The sequence below is a fragment of the Mycteria americana genome, chromosome 1, assembly GCF_035582795.1.
Source record: "Mycteria americana isolate JAX WOST 10 ecotype Jacksonville Zoo and Gardens chromosome 1, USCA_MyAme_1.0, whole genome shotgun sequence".
NCBI lineage: Eukaryota > Metazoa > Chordata > Aves > Ciconiiformes > Ciconiidae > Mycteria > Mycteria americana.
Window position 1 is genome coordinate 127,486,178 of NC_134365.1, and position 12,985 is coordinate 127,499,162.

A 12,985-nucleotide genomic window follows, 5' to 3' on the forward strand; every position below is an offset into this window, starting at 1 on the left:
ATCTGCATGGAGCGTGGCCCGTGCTGCTCCTCTCTTTCTCCACGGAGCATTGGAGCAGGGCAGAGCCCGTGGCCAGGCAGGAGACTGAGAGAAGAGTGGGTGAGGGAGGGGATTGCCCTGAGGAAGGGAGTTGCCCGTGTCTGAGGGTTGGGGTGTGAGGGAAGGGAGAGGCTGTGCCGAGCCCTCCAGTGCCAAACACCCTGCAGGTTTTGCCATGGGTGCAGTCTCTCAGGAAGGGTTTCGCTGCCCTGGTGTAACTGGACCAACTATGCAGTAGGAACTAGAGAGGGATAAAGAGAGAAACTTGCCTTGCCCTGGACTCCTGAACCTTCCCGGCTCAAACCTTTGTCTCAGAGGCTCAGCAAAACTATAATACTTGACGATGCTGTGGCCCTTCTCTTGGTATCGGTATCATGAAAGATTCAAATGGCATTGTCCACCTCCAAAGCTTTTGCAGAATGAATCAGTTTTCCTATGTGCCTGACTTGACACACATTCCCTGACCACTTGGAGGTCACAAATTTAATTAAACCTCGGTGAATAGTAGCAGACCTCACAGAAATAAAGGCCTTAATCCAATCAAGCCACATTTGTACTCCCTGTATTGCATCAAGCATGGCCAAAGCAGAAGGGACAGACCATGGAGAGCTAGAAGGGCCCCAAGAAGTTCCTCCGTACACTGCCAATTATGGATGATAATGTGATTGTGACACTCACAGACAATACGAGCAGTTTCTGAAACTGGAGGTCCAAGGCTTGGTATTATCATGCCCAGCTAGTGCAAGAAGGACGGAAAAGATGACAGCTAGTTCTTGGAGTAAAATGGCTATGGCTTTCAGGAGAGCTATCATTTCTCAGGGGGAGATCAACTTTAACAGCAGCTGGTACAAATCTCTCACCGAAGTCACAGATTTGCTTTGTATTGGTCAGTTTTGGGGGAATCTCGTCCTCTCTTTTCTGTAAAAAAAAAAAAAAAAAGGAAAAGGCAGAAGCAGCCTATTGCCATAGGAAGTGCTTTTAATCAGCCTGTGCAATACTAATTAATTTTGCATAACCACCCTGAAGGAGGCAATGCTTGATGTGTGGGCCAGGTGATTCACTGGTGATCAGAGGAGCCCACTGCAAGTTTTTTCTGGAGCTGGCAGAAAAGTTCACTGAAATTTTGAGAGGAGGAAAAGGTGACAATGTGTTCACAAGCTGGTCATCTTCAACGCATACACCGGTCAACATTTGCAGTGTTGAAATTTTAGCAAGGAAAGGGCAATTTTTTTTGCTAGAGAATTCACAGTATTCACCCCAAGTTTAGAATTCCTACTAAACCAGTATAGTAAATATTATTTCACATTTCACTGATCAGATTAAGGAAGATGCAATCTGTAAGTAGAATTGTATGGGGTTTTGAGGCATTTTCTGGGTGAGAGGCATGTTGCTAACTGTCAAAATATTAGTAAATTGTGCCTTAACAGCATACAGTTAAGTAATTAAAAAAACCTAAAGCTCTGTAACAGGAGCAAGACAGGTATACAGAGGCGGGAGGTGGTTCCCGATGGCAGGTTCTGGTTAGGAGAAAAGGCGCTTGAAGTGTGTAGCAAGGCGATGTTAAAGGATCTTATTGCAAGAGACCTCAAGGGAAGGTAGGAACAAAAAGCTGTGTGCTTCACAGAAGCCTGCATCCATCCTGCTCAGAAACAGGACCAGAAAATGGAGTGGGAATTGTTATTACTCCTTGTTATTCAGACTGCGGTAGGAGATAGCGAGCACGCTGATGATATCGCTGTTTAATGCTGTACAGAGTAAAAGAGAGTGCTGGTCCCAAAATGTTTGCAGTGAAAAAGGAATAATGACATTGGAGGGAAAGCACAACTTTCGCTTCGTGGTTTTTGTAGGTAGAGCGGAAGTTTTGCTGCACCTTTCCTTGCGCTGCTGGAGGAGGGGGAACATATGAAAATTACTTTCGTTGGAATCACTCAGCTTGAAAAATGGGGCTTTAAAAGGGAGAGAGTGGGAGAGAGAGAAAACTGTAATGTTTTACAAACCATTTCACCTGCCTGACGAGCAGCCTAGGGTCGGCTGCAACACGCACAAGGTAGCGCCCTGCCCGTTCTCCTCCGGGGACCTGCTTGGGGGAAGGCTCCTGCCGCCGGCCAGACCGAGCAGACCGCAGCCACGCTCTGCTCTCGGTGCTGCTCTGGGCTCTCTGCTTAGGCTTGAGTTCAATAGGCTTTGCCCCTGTGCTCATTCAGCTGATTAAAAGTAATTTTTTTTTTTAAGCCACCAGCATGTGAGCCGCAAGGATTCGTTCATTATTGCTCAGCCGTGCTGCGAGATGCTGTCTAGAAGTAATTAATTGGGCAATGCTTTGGAAATGTGGAGTAAAAAGATTTTCAGGGGAAAAAAATAATGTGTGTGTGTGGAGGCTTTAAATTTTCCCTTTGAAGTGAGGATCTTTTGCTGAGAGTGAGGGAGGCATAGCCAGAGAAACAAGCTTGCTTGTTATTTACAACATTATTCTCCACAGCTGTATGGATAAACATGTAACTTCAGCCTGTTTTTTCCACCTCATTTTAAAAATAACCATAGAAGCGGGACTTTGTTAATGACAGTTTGTTGTGGGAAATTTTTTTTTCAGGAGAGGGAAGCCTGTCCCTATTGCAAACCCTCCCTGCTAGCCGGCACGTGCAAGGGGGGAGCCCTGGGAGGTCCGTGGTGCCGTATGGCGCAGGGCTTTCGGTGTCATTTGCAGAACATCTGCTCCTTTCCAGCCAGACCTCAAACAATCCTGCAACTTTACCAGGAACCACAAGTTCATGCAAGGAAAAAAGGGTGGAGACCCAGCAGCTGTTGGGCAGGCCTATTTATATCCAGGCTGCCGGCGCTGATGACGTCAGTAATTCCCCCGTGAGGTCTCTCGCCTGGCACGGCATCGGCTGCGCTGTTCTCTCTGGCCACGGCCACGGGATTAAAAGGCACTAAATCCGAACAAACTTTTTAGACAAAACTGCCTTTAAAAGCACAAAGTCTCCTGCCTGCCACCATCACCTGAGCCCGGGGGACAGGTCCGACCAACTTGCCCCAAGAAGGTGGCACTCAGCAGGTCATTTTGCAGTCACCCTTTGTCACGGGGGTCCTGCAGACCTGGGACCCACCAGCACTGGGAGTCTGGAAGCACTCTAAAATGAAGTGATCCTTCATCCCAACAGGATGGGGAATGAAGTGTAGGGGGACTTCGACAAAAAAGGGGGAGCCCTTGGAGAAGGGAGGGATATAGCAGGAACTATGAGAGAGCTGGAGGAAGGCAGGACCTGTGGGCAATTCTTTACAGAGGCAGAGATTATGTGTGAGTGTATGTGTGAAGTCTCCAGGCAAATCAGGCACTGTGTATCCAAGTGTACAGACAGTGGCATGGTGTATTTTGCATGCCTTTAGCAGATTTTGAACCGAGAGGCACACAACCAATTGACTTTCTGTTTTGCAACAGGGAATCCAGGTAGCAAATTCAAAGAAAATTGAGTGTGCCCTTCTCACACAGAGACCTCCATCTCCTATGAGTTTTGTTACACCCGCCTGCCAGGGATGGCACATACCCAAAGGCAAAGGCTGCAGAAACTGCTGGGAGAAGGAATTATGGTAGTATAAATAATAATTAATAAAAATAATCTACTGCCACTCCCAGTATCCACCCACTCCAGAGCCACCCAGCCTCTGATATGACCCAGCATCTGCGTTTCAGGCAAAACACAAGCAGTCTTGTGACCTGTGGCCCTGAGAGAGGGATAAAAGAGGTCCCTCTGCCTGCCAGTGATTTGGCCTGGGCACCCCTGTCCCACCAGCAGCTCTCCGTGATGCCGGGCTCCCCGCCTGCACCGTGACAGTAGTGGCTCTGACGTGCTGGGAAACCAGATGGGGCTCTGGGATTTTTGAGTTTGTGGGCGATCTTGAGTACCTGTGCAAAAGGAATGATTCAGTGTCGAAGGAGCAAGCGGGGTTCCTAAAGAAGCTGGAAGGGCAGTGGAATTTATTTGTGAATCTGTGGCTTTAAAGGAGCGTTGTGTTGCTGGTCGAAAGTTCCTGGGGCTGCGAGTTCAGCGTTGTTTTCAGCCTGTTCTTCGGGTTGCATTTAATTGCGCTGTTGCATGATGTTTCCATGCTATTTTAAGAAAGTGTGTGTACTCATCAAAATTATCAGGGAAACACAGATTCCCAGAAGTACCCCTCATCGCAAAGGAACGGGCAAGCCTCCTCAAACGTCCCGAGCGGGCAGGCTGATCCGCCTCCCCCTGCCGCCGGCTCCTCGGCCCTCTGCCCCCCTTGCGCTCCCCCATCAATAATCTGCCTGCTTTCGCCAGCAGTGACGCTGATCGGAAAGGGCAGCTCAGTGAACTGGCAGGGACGCGGTCCGGAGGTCATCCGGGGATCCCCAGCCACGGTCCAGCCCGCCCCGAGCCTCCCAGCCAGCCCAGGGCCACGGGGCTGGGAAGCAGCCCCACCGCCCCTTGGGGAGGGAGAAGAATAGGGTAAAGAGAGGGCAGAAAGAGAGAGAAAGAGCACAAAAGAGCGTGAGGCATTTAAATAGCGCTTGGGACGGTTGTTGTGATGGGGCCTGGGCCCTTTTGGATGCTGTTGCTGACACTTCTAAACGAGCTGACGGCGCCGGGTCTAGAGGATTATGTTCGGGAGCGACTTGCTGTCCCTGCCAGTAGGCACAAACAAATAGCTTATTACACTGGGGCCAATGTTATCGAAATGGCTTTAAAAAAGCAGTCAGCTTTAGTCTCCCTCTGCTCATTAGAAACTGCAGTTAATCACTTGCTGTGAAAAGGCTCACCACCAAGTTGCTTACTCCTCCAGCCCTCCTTTTCTGCCCTTCTCACAAATAAATCCCTTATTCAGCTGGTCCGTCCCCCGCAATCAAGTAATTCCTTATGCCTGCCACCCACTCTGCCTGGATTAACCTCAGGTGGTCACTACATTGCAGGTTTCTTGAAAAGCGCTGCCTCCGAGCAACCTCTTTTTGCTTTTTATTCCTAAGCCTGGGTTTTAAAGTCCCTCTGTGTATCTTGAATCAGCAAGACTCTTTCCCCCCAGGCTCTGCTAGCGGTTTAATAGCCTCTTGTTTCTCTTAAGTCCCGGTGCTAAAGGTACTCAGCCTTACCGGTGCTGGATGTGCAAAGAGCGCTGATGGGGAGGCAGCGACTGCTGGCTCCCCAGCCCTGCCGGGCACCTTCTCCACTGGCTGCTGGCTCCAACAGCCTGGAAGACCAGGGCTGTTTTCTCAAAGCCCTGTGCTTGGTGCCAGCAGCCTGAGCTCACGGGGTACTGGCGCCCAGACGTGCCTCGCACCCGCTGCCTGCCACCCCGCAGCCACAGCTAGCACGTCTTGTCCTGACGTGGTAATGGAGGTTGCTCTGGCCAGAAAAGTAGCTCTTCCTTTCCGACCTATTAACCAGACAGCTGCTGTGGCCACAGCTCCCTTCAGGGAGATTTTTTGGGGGCTTACTAACGCTTTATGCTTTAGTTTCCTAATGCTTAGTGTCTAACGCTTTATGCTTTAGTTTCCTAATGCTTGGTGTCTAACGCTTGCTCCGCTGGAGGAGGCGATGGCTGTGAGTCCGGGGTGAGTCGCAGCTGGCTGTGAGGGAGGTGGAGGAGCTCAGCCCGCACTGACAGCAGGCTGTCCGTGTTGGCTAAGTCATCATGTAGCATGGCTGGTATGGAAAAGCAGTCCTACGCTTTTGAATGGAGGCAGAGGCCAGGGAGACTGGCTTATTATATGTTAGTGCTGCCTGATGTCAAGTGATGGTGCCGGCATCCAGTGTGGGGACGTTTCGGTCGCCTCTCCGGTCTATCTGGCTGTTTATCAAAAGTGCCGAGGTGGCAACTGAAGAATGAGGAAAGTAACGCTCTGGCCCTAACGTGCTGCTAATGTTACCGCAGTGGTTCAAAGTTCCAGACAAAATAACAAGACTTTCCTTCTGCAAGGTGCTGTAGGCAACTTCGCAAGGAATCGCTGCCCCCCGGACAGCATTTGGTGTAAGCGGGCAGGGTGGCTTCCACACCTCACAGGGTATCCACTGATGCCGAGATGTCTCTGAATGGATTTCCAGAAAACCCCAGGGTCTCACTCTCACTGATTACAGGAAAGAAAACTAGATGAGAGGGAAACATTAGAAATGCCTTTAAATGGAGAAACCAGTGAGACGCCCACATTCACCAAAGAGGCAGTAACGTTTCGTGGGAGTGCAGGGAATCTGTTTTGCACTGCAAAGTCTCAGCTATCGGGACACAATTTTATCTGTGTCACTGTGCGCTGTTACCGCCTGCAGACCCCCTGTGTGCAACGGCGCTGCCTGCAAAGGCTTGGCTGCAAGTGGCAGTGTGGCTTTCGCTGAATCCCAGTGACAACGGAGAAAAGGAAGGTGCTCCATTTCCCTTCCAGCCATCCTCTGGGATGGCTGTGGTGTGGGCTGCTGCTCACCTGCAAGCCGGCTAGCAGATCTGCCAGTGGAAGGTACCTGCTCTGTTACCTGTGCCTCTGGTTTGCAATGGTTTTCCGAATTTGCAGAGCCCCTCTGATGTCCTCTGCTGGAGCCTCACATCTCGTGGCAGTGAAATTCCGCCTCCGGCTTGGCTCCCTTGCAGGCAGGGTACAAACCCGCGGGGCTTGGGCCGAGCCCGAAGGAGGGAGGCAGAAGCGAGACCCTGCGGCACCCTCAAGTGCGGCCACCGTCCTGCCTGGCCCCCGGCCCCTCAGGCACCGCTTGAAGCAGCAGGGAGAGCCAGCCAGCCTGTCCCTGCCCCGGGCGAGCCCTGGCACGCTGTTACAGCAGCTGGGCTGCGAGGGCCCCCCAGGGCTTCGGGGCTTCAGGGACAGGGACTGATTTTCTGCCACGGCTTTTGGCTGCTTTTGAAGGTGTCGCGCGGCGTTCACGGCCAACATGGCTGCAGGCGGAGGTCCCGCCGCAGGCCACGCAAGGGGTGGTTTGAGCTGGCACGTGAGAAAATCCCCTCGCAGGGGGAGCAGGGGCCGCGTGCGCTGGCTGTGCCGGGGAGCCGCTGTCGGAGGCAGTGCCGGCAGTGCTGTCTGCCTCTGCCAAGCACCCGTGGCACAGCTGCTGCTCTGCAGCTGGACAGATGTGCGCTTGGGGCGGCGAGCGAGCGGGCATGGGGCACTGAGAGAGCGGCCAAGTGAGACCTCGGCTCAGACTTTCTCGGGGTTTCAGAGGGATTAGCCCGTATGGCAGAGTTTTTTAAGCCGTTTCAGTCTTTCATTATATGCATCGCAGCGCAGCTGCTCGCGGAGTTTCAGAGGGTGTGCAAAGCTCAGCTCCGACTCCTGAGGCTGGAAAAAAATTACAAAGCACCTTTTTCCATAGCCGTGTGGACTGTTTCCCTCACCGAATTCCAACCGAGCAAATTACAGCGCCTTATTTGAGACATCCCCTATAGCTCAGACCAGGCTAACTGCTGCAGCCTCCCTAAAAGCACCGAGATACCAGCACGACCAGCCCATGGTTTGCTACCGTAACACAAGTGGACCCTTTTTGGCCAAGGGAGAAGTAACGCTCACGTGGGACAGGGAGGCCCCTTCAGCTGGGCAGCCTGCGCACGGCGCTGGGCCAGGCGTGCGAGGAAGGACAGGCTGCTTTAAGACCTTCCTCCATCGCTGAGGCAGCTGGGGCTGGACCGATGCCCGGGTATAAACTAAAGCAGCTTCACAACTGCTCTAATTTATGTCCGATTGCCAGTGGCCCCGGGGCATTTCTGTCAGCCACGGCGCAAGCAGCTGTAACAGCATCCTGGTCGCAGCTTCTCCTCCCGGTGCTCACTGCTTTTGCTGGTGTCTGAGAGGGATCGGGGTGCAAGCAGCCCCGGCACAGGTCCCTTTCAGCAGACAGCTCTTCAGGGCATCTGTGCTCCTCACCCCAGTTATCTTCTGGCCAGATTATAGCCTGTGTTTCCACCCCCCCCGGATGAAAAGCGCTTCCTACTCATGTGGTACGTGTGACGGTGCTTCGCTATCTATATCTGTACATATGACGTGAGCAGCAAACTCCTCTGCAAACCGCCCACAAATCACCCTGGAGTCAAAAAGCCCAATCACAAAGACTACAAAGAAAAATGAAAAGCGCCGTCTGAAACTCAGAAATAGACGATGTACAGTAATTTTTCCCATCTCTCTGCCTTTGCTGGAATTAATCAACAATCTCTGCCTGCAATTGCTGGGAGTAATTTATTTCAAGAAATGCAAAGCAAGAGCGTTTAGGATAAATATTTAAATTTCCTCTTCCAGCCCATCCTATTCTCAATCATTGTTTGTGTTCAATTCAGTCAGCTATGCATAAGCTGATGCTCATTCTCCTTGCTCTGGATATTTACATATTTTTTTCTGTACTGAATCTCTGATTCTTAAGTCTTTCTTGGGCGGGGAAAGAATTATGTAAGTAAAATCCCCTCGGGGACTGAATTCTGGATGCGAGTACATAGGGTCACCTAGGGCGTGGAGAAACCCTTACAGACGGGGATGGTGCTCCCATATGGATGTCAGTACCTGCCCTTTTTTCACTTACTCCCCCTCTCCCTGGGATGGTGAGAGTAGTGGTACTGAGGAGAAGGGAACAGTATGAGCAAAAATGCAAAAAGCTTGGTTCTGGAAGGTGTTTGTGTGCCAAGTCATACTGTGCACATAAAAAATGAGATTGGAGTTAGTTGTAAAAAAAGCAAAGCAAAAGCTTTACTGTTGTGGGAAGTATTTAAACATGTTTTGTTGGGGTTTTTTTAAATAGGAAAATTACTTAAATTGAGCTGTGGGAATAATCAAACAAAAGAGCATAAACTTCAAAGGCAGTGCTTCGTATCTTTCAAACTGAAAAGTTTGAAAAGTTACAAACTGAGAAGTTTGAAAAGAGGAAGAAATGACAGTAAATGATTAATTCTGACCTGTGATTGTTCATGCACGTGCAGGACATGGGTTTCCCCCGGCTTCCCGTAGCCAAAGGTCTATAAACGCGGTCTGGACGGGCCCTGGCTGACCCCCGCCTAACTCGTGCCGCCCCACCAAGGCTGCGCTTCCCCCTTTGGTGAGCTCCAATTAGCTTGCCCCAACTGAGGCTTGAACCAGAGCGGGGTGGGGGAAAGTAGTATATAAACTTTAAAGAGGGCTCATCCACCACGTGCAATTTGTATTTTACACACCATGAATTTTAACAGCTACAGTTGCAACTTCACCGTTAACCCCCCGTGTGCCGGCACGCCTGCCTTGGTGGCCCAAGGACGGAGGCAGCGTCAGCACGCCGCCGCAGCGGCAGCTTGCCCGGCCGCAGAGCGGCTTTCCTCGCTTCTCTCCCTCGGCGAGAAGGGCTGGGGCAGAGGCGCAGCTTTCCCTGCCTTCTCCCCCCGCTCCCCGGTGCTGCATGAGCCAGCAGGAATTCCTTTTTTTCTCCTAAAAGAGCTCAGCCACTTGTTCAAGCCCTTCCTTTCACGCACGTTCAGGCTGAGTATTGGAGTAGCAAATGCCCTCCAGATACCGCTAAGCGGCCGCTTAAAAACAAAATAACAAACATAAAAACGCAGATGACTGCAGCACGGAGTTAAAAATCGCTGCACTGCTGGCAGGCTTTGCACATAGCCCTAGCTGGATGGCTGCACGCTTGGTCTTCTGCGACTGTCATTTACACTGTCATTAAAAATTGTTGTTGTGACTCTAAAACACCTTGAAACACTTGGTGGAATCGGAGAGAAGTTGTTTTTTTTATAACATGAAAACTGCGGAGGGAGGTGAGAGCTGGGACCTCTGCTCCCTGGTGGTGTTTCATTACGGGCACTGAGACCATTAAACCAATTTCCTAGCGCTGGGGTGTGAGGTGTTTCTTGGATTTCCCCAGCCGAATGAACCAGCTCAGAAGCCTGCAATTCATTAAGCAAGTTATCAGGCAACAGCCTCCCCTTGCTCTCGCTTTGCTGTGCCTGCGATCCCTAACTTGCAGCTTGGTTTTTTTCCAATTTGGTACCGCAGGAGCCAGATTCCAAGTCCCTTTATTTGGGGCCACAGTGCCCCGCTGCCTCACTTAGTTGAGAGCGAGTTGCTGTGCTGCCCGCAGCCCTGCGGGTTCAGCCTCTGCTCCCCAGCGCTCTGCAGCCCCCGGGGACGGCTATAAATGAATGAAGTCAGGTAGCCGCGTAGCCGCGGCGGCCCAGAGCTCTGCCGGGGCTGTGTCCCGTGCTCCGTGGTGGGGTTATCGGCCAAGCTGGCAGCCGGCAGCAGCGGGAGCTGGCTCAGAGAGAGCTTAGCTACCTGGAGGGCATGGTGTAGAGGTACCCCGTGGCCAGCCAGCCCGATGTGTGCTGTCAGACCTAAGTGAGCTGTCAGCCCTTAGCTAGCACACTCCAGCTAACGTCTTAAAGCGAGACAATGCTTTAAGACAACATCTTGAAGTGTCTTAAAGGCAAGACAATGTGTCCCTTAATGCAACCTAAACCAGCCAAATCTGGCTTAGGCTTGCACATCAACACCCCCTTTCAGAGGGTGGCAGCAAGGATGTCTTCCCGACAGTCCTCCTATATGTCCTGTTTGCCACAGAGCTGTGCTGGACTGTTTTTTAATTTTCCGTCTGTACAGCTTTTCTGGTGAAGGGGCAGAGCCTGAAAACTGCCGCTGAGGACTTGCTTTCCTCTGCTGTGCTGTGAGAGACCCTTAGGAGCCATGGGTGGGCCAGGGATTCAGAGCCACCGCCCGTAGACTGAGGAGGCACAAGCCAGCACCCAGCCTGATTCAGGGGAAGCAGTACACAGTTTTTATCGTCTCTTATCAAACTCAGAGTCACCTCTGAACTGGGCCCCACGCTGCTGTCCTGGAGCCACGATGAGCCCCTTGACCATTTTGCAGGAGGCTGTGCTGACCGCTCGGACATCCAGCTGCCGCCTGCTCCCGACTCCCTGAACGAGAAGCAGGAAAAATTGGCCCGTGCTGAGGTCTGCGTGGCTGCAGCTGGGTGGCTACCGATGCTGGAGCCCGCGGGGCCGCTGCCAAGGCACGGCACCCTCCCGGGAGCATGTCTCCCAGGGAAAAATATGGTCTTTTGTGAGGGCTGCAGTCAGGCAGGGACGGGCTCCCCCTCTCCTCCAGCTCTCCTTTTACCCTTCGGAGGGGCAGGGGGTGGCAAAGGGGCTGCGGATGCTCGCCGGTGCCGGGCTGTGCCGTGCACTTAGGCTGGCGCTCGGTGTGCGGGAAGGCCTTTTCTTCCAGGGAGGCCTTTGCATTTGCAATTTGAATTTAATCCCGTGAGCTAAAGATAGCTCTGGCTCGCCTATTTTTCCTCCAGCTGGCAACAGCTTTATTTCTTTGATGCTTTCAGTTCTCGGTCGTTTCCAAGGAACTGGCAGAGACACTTTTAATACAGAGCCTGTCCCAGCAGTGTATCATGCTGGTCACTGTGTCCCACCCTCCTGGCCCTCCCTTAGGGACTGCAGGTCTCCCTCTTGCTGGCACGAGCTTTGTCTGCACGTACCCGTGATGTTGCCCTCCAAATCCCCTGGCTGGCTTCAGGGCTGCTCCGCAATGGCTCCTCCAGGGGCAGGAGTCTTCCTCGGGAACAGAGCTTTCATGAAAGCCTCGCTCAGATGTTTGTTAATTAGCCTTGCTACCGTTACTCCACCGGCAGAAGTAAGTGACGTGATCCTTTCCTATATTCTTGGTGGCTATTGGGGTTCATCTGGGTACTTCTCTAACCCACCCTTTTTTGTGTGTCTATTTGGTAAGAATTTAGTCATCGTTTATTTCAGAGGCTTTTTGTGTCGCGTCAGCCAAGGAACCGCATGCTCTGCAGGGTCACCGAATGCATGTTTGTCTCTCAAGTAGTTTGAACAATGATTTGAAGTGGATTAATGGCAGTAAGCTCTTATCTCTGATTGCTTAGGTTTGTCTTTGGTATATGTGCATCACACACATATATATCACATGTATCATACACATTGTGCTGTGTATCTGATTTGGTGTCTTCTAATCTCAGGGACAAAAACTAGGTGCTTTTCCAAAAATTGAATTTGGGATTGTTCCATGCTAATTCATGTTGTTAATTAGCTATAGCAGGCAGCCAATAAAGCAGCATAAATGATTTCAGGTTCCTTACGAAATCTGCCAATACGAACGCAAATACCGATTTAGATGTGGAATTTTCGCAGCACCTCTTGGTGAAACTCATTCATTAAATTAAATAAATGTGAGCTGGTTGCAGGCTGCTGATTAACATTTTGCAAACTGGAAACGGGAGAACGCCGGATCAGTAAATCCCTCCCTGGGCATATCAGCAGCTCCCATCCCACCGGCAGGAAGGGTGGGGAGAGCCCTGCCTCGCTGCAGGCAGCAGCCAGCCCCCCAGCCCCGCAAGCTGTGGCGGTGATTTCCTGGCTCTGGCAGGAAGGGCTGCTGGTTTGCACGGCTGGCGTGCCGCCGAAAGGGTTGCCTGCCGTTGTGAGGCATGGAGCTGCAAGGAACTGTGTGGGAGACAAATGCGGGAAAAAAAAGAAAAAGAAAAAATAAAGTCAGGTTCCTGAAGTGTTCAACAGGGACACTTCCTTTTCCACGGCAGAAAAAGTCATTCCTATATGGAGGCAATATTGCAAAAATCGAACACAGCACAAGGGGAAATCTGCCTCTGGGTTCCCAGGCAAACTAAGGGGAATATCTACAGCCTTTTTCCCCTTTTCTGGAGATTGTCCTAGTGCCACAGAAGACTGCATCTGAGTGCATGATATAAATACTGCTTTTAAAATACTTTTCGCCCCTTGACCCTGCCCCAGTTCCTGGTTTGGCACAGAATGGGGATCTCAAATGAAAGCAGCTCTGCAGCAAAACACTGCCTCTTTGGAAAATTGGCCATGAAGGAATGCAGCTACTAGGGACCAGATGCTTCAGCAGAGTGGAAGCGGGATATGAGAAGTCTTCCAGGAGTGGGTTACCGAGTGGCCTTAGGGATGGACAAACACCAAA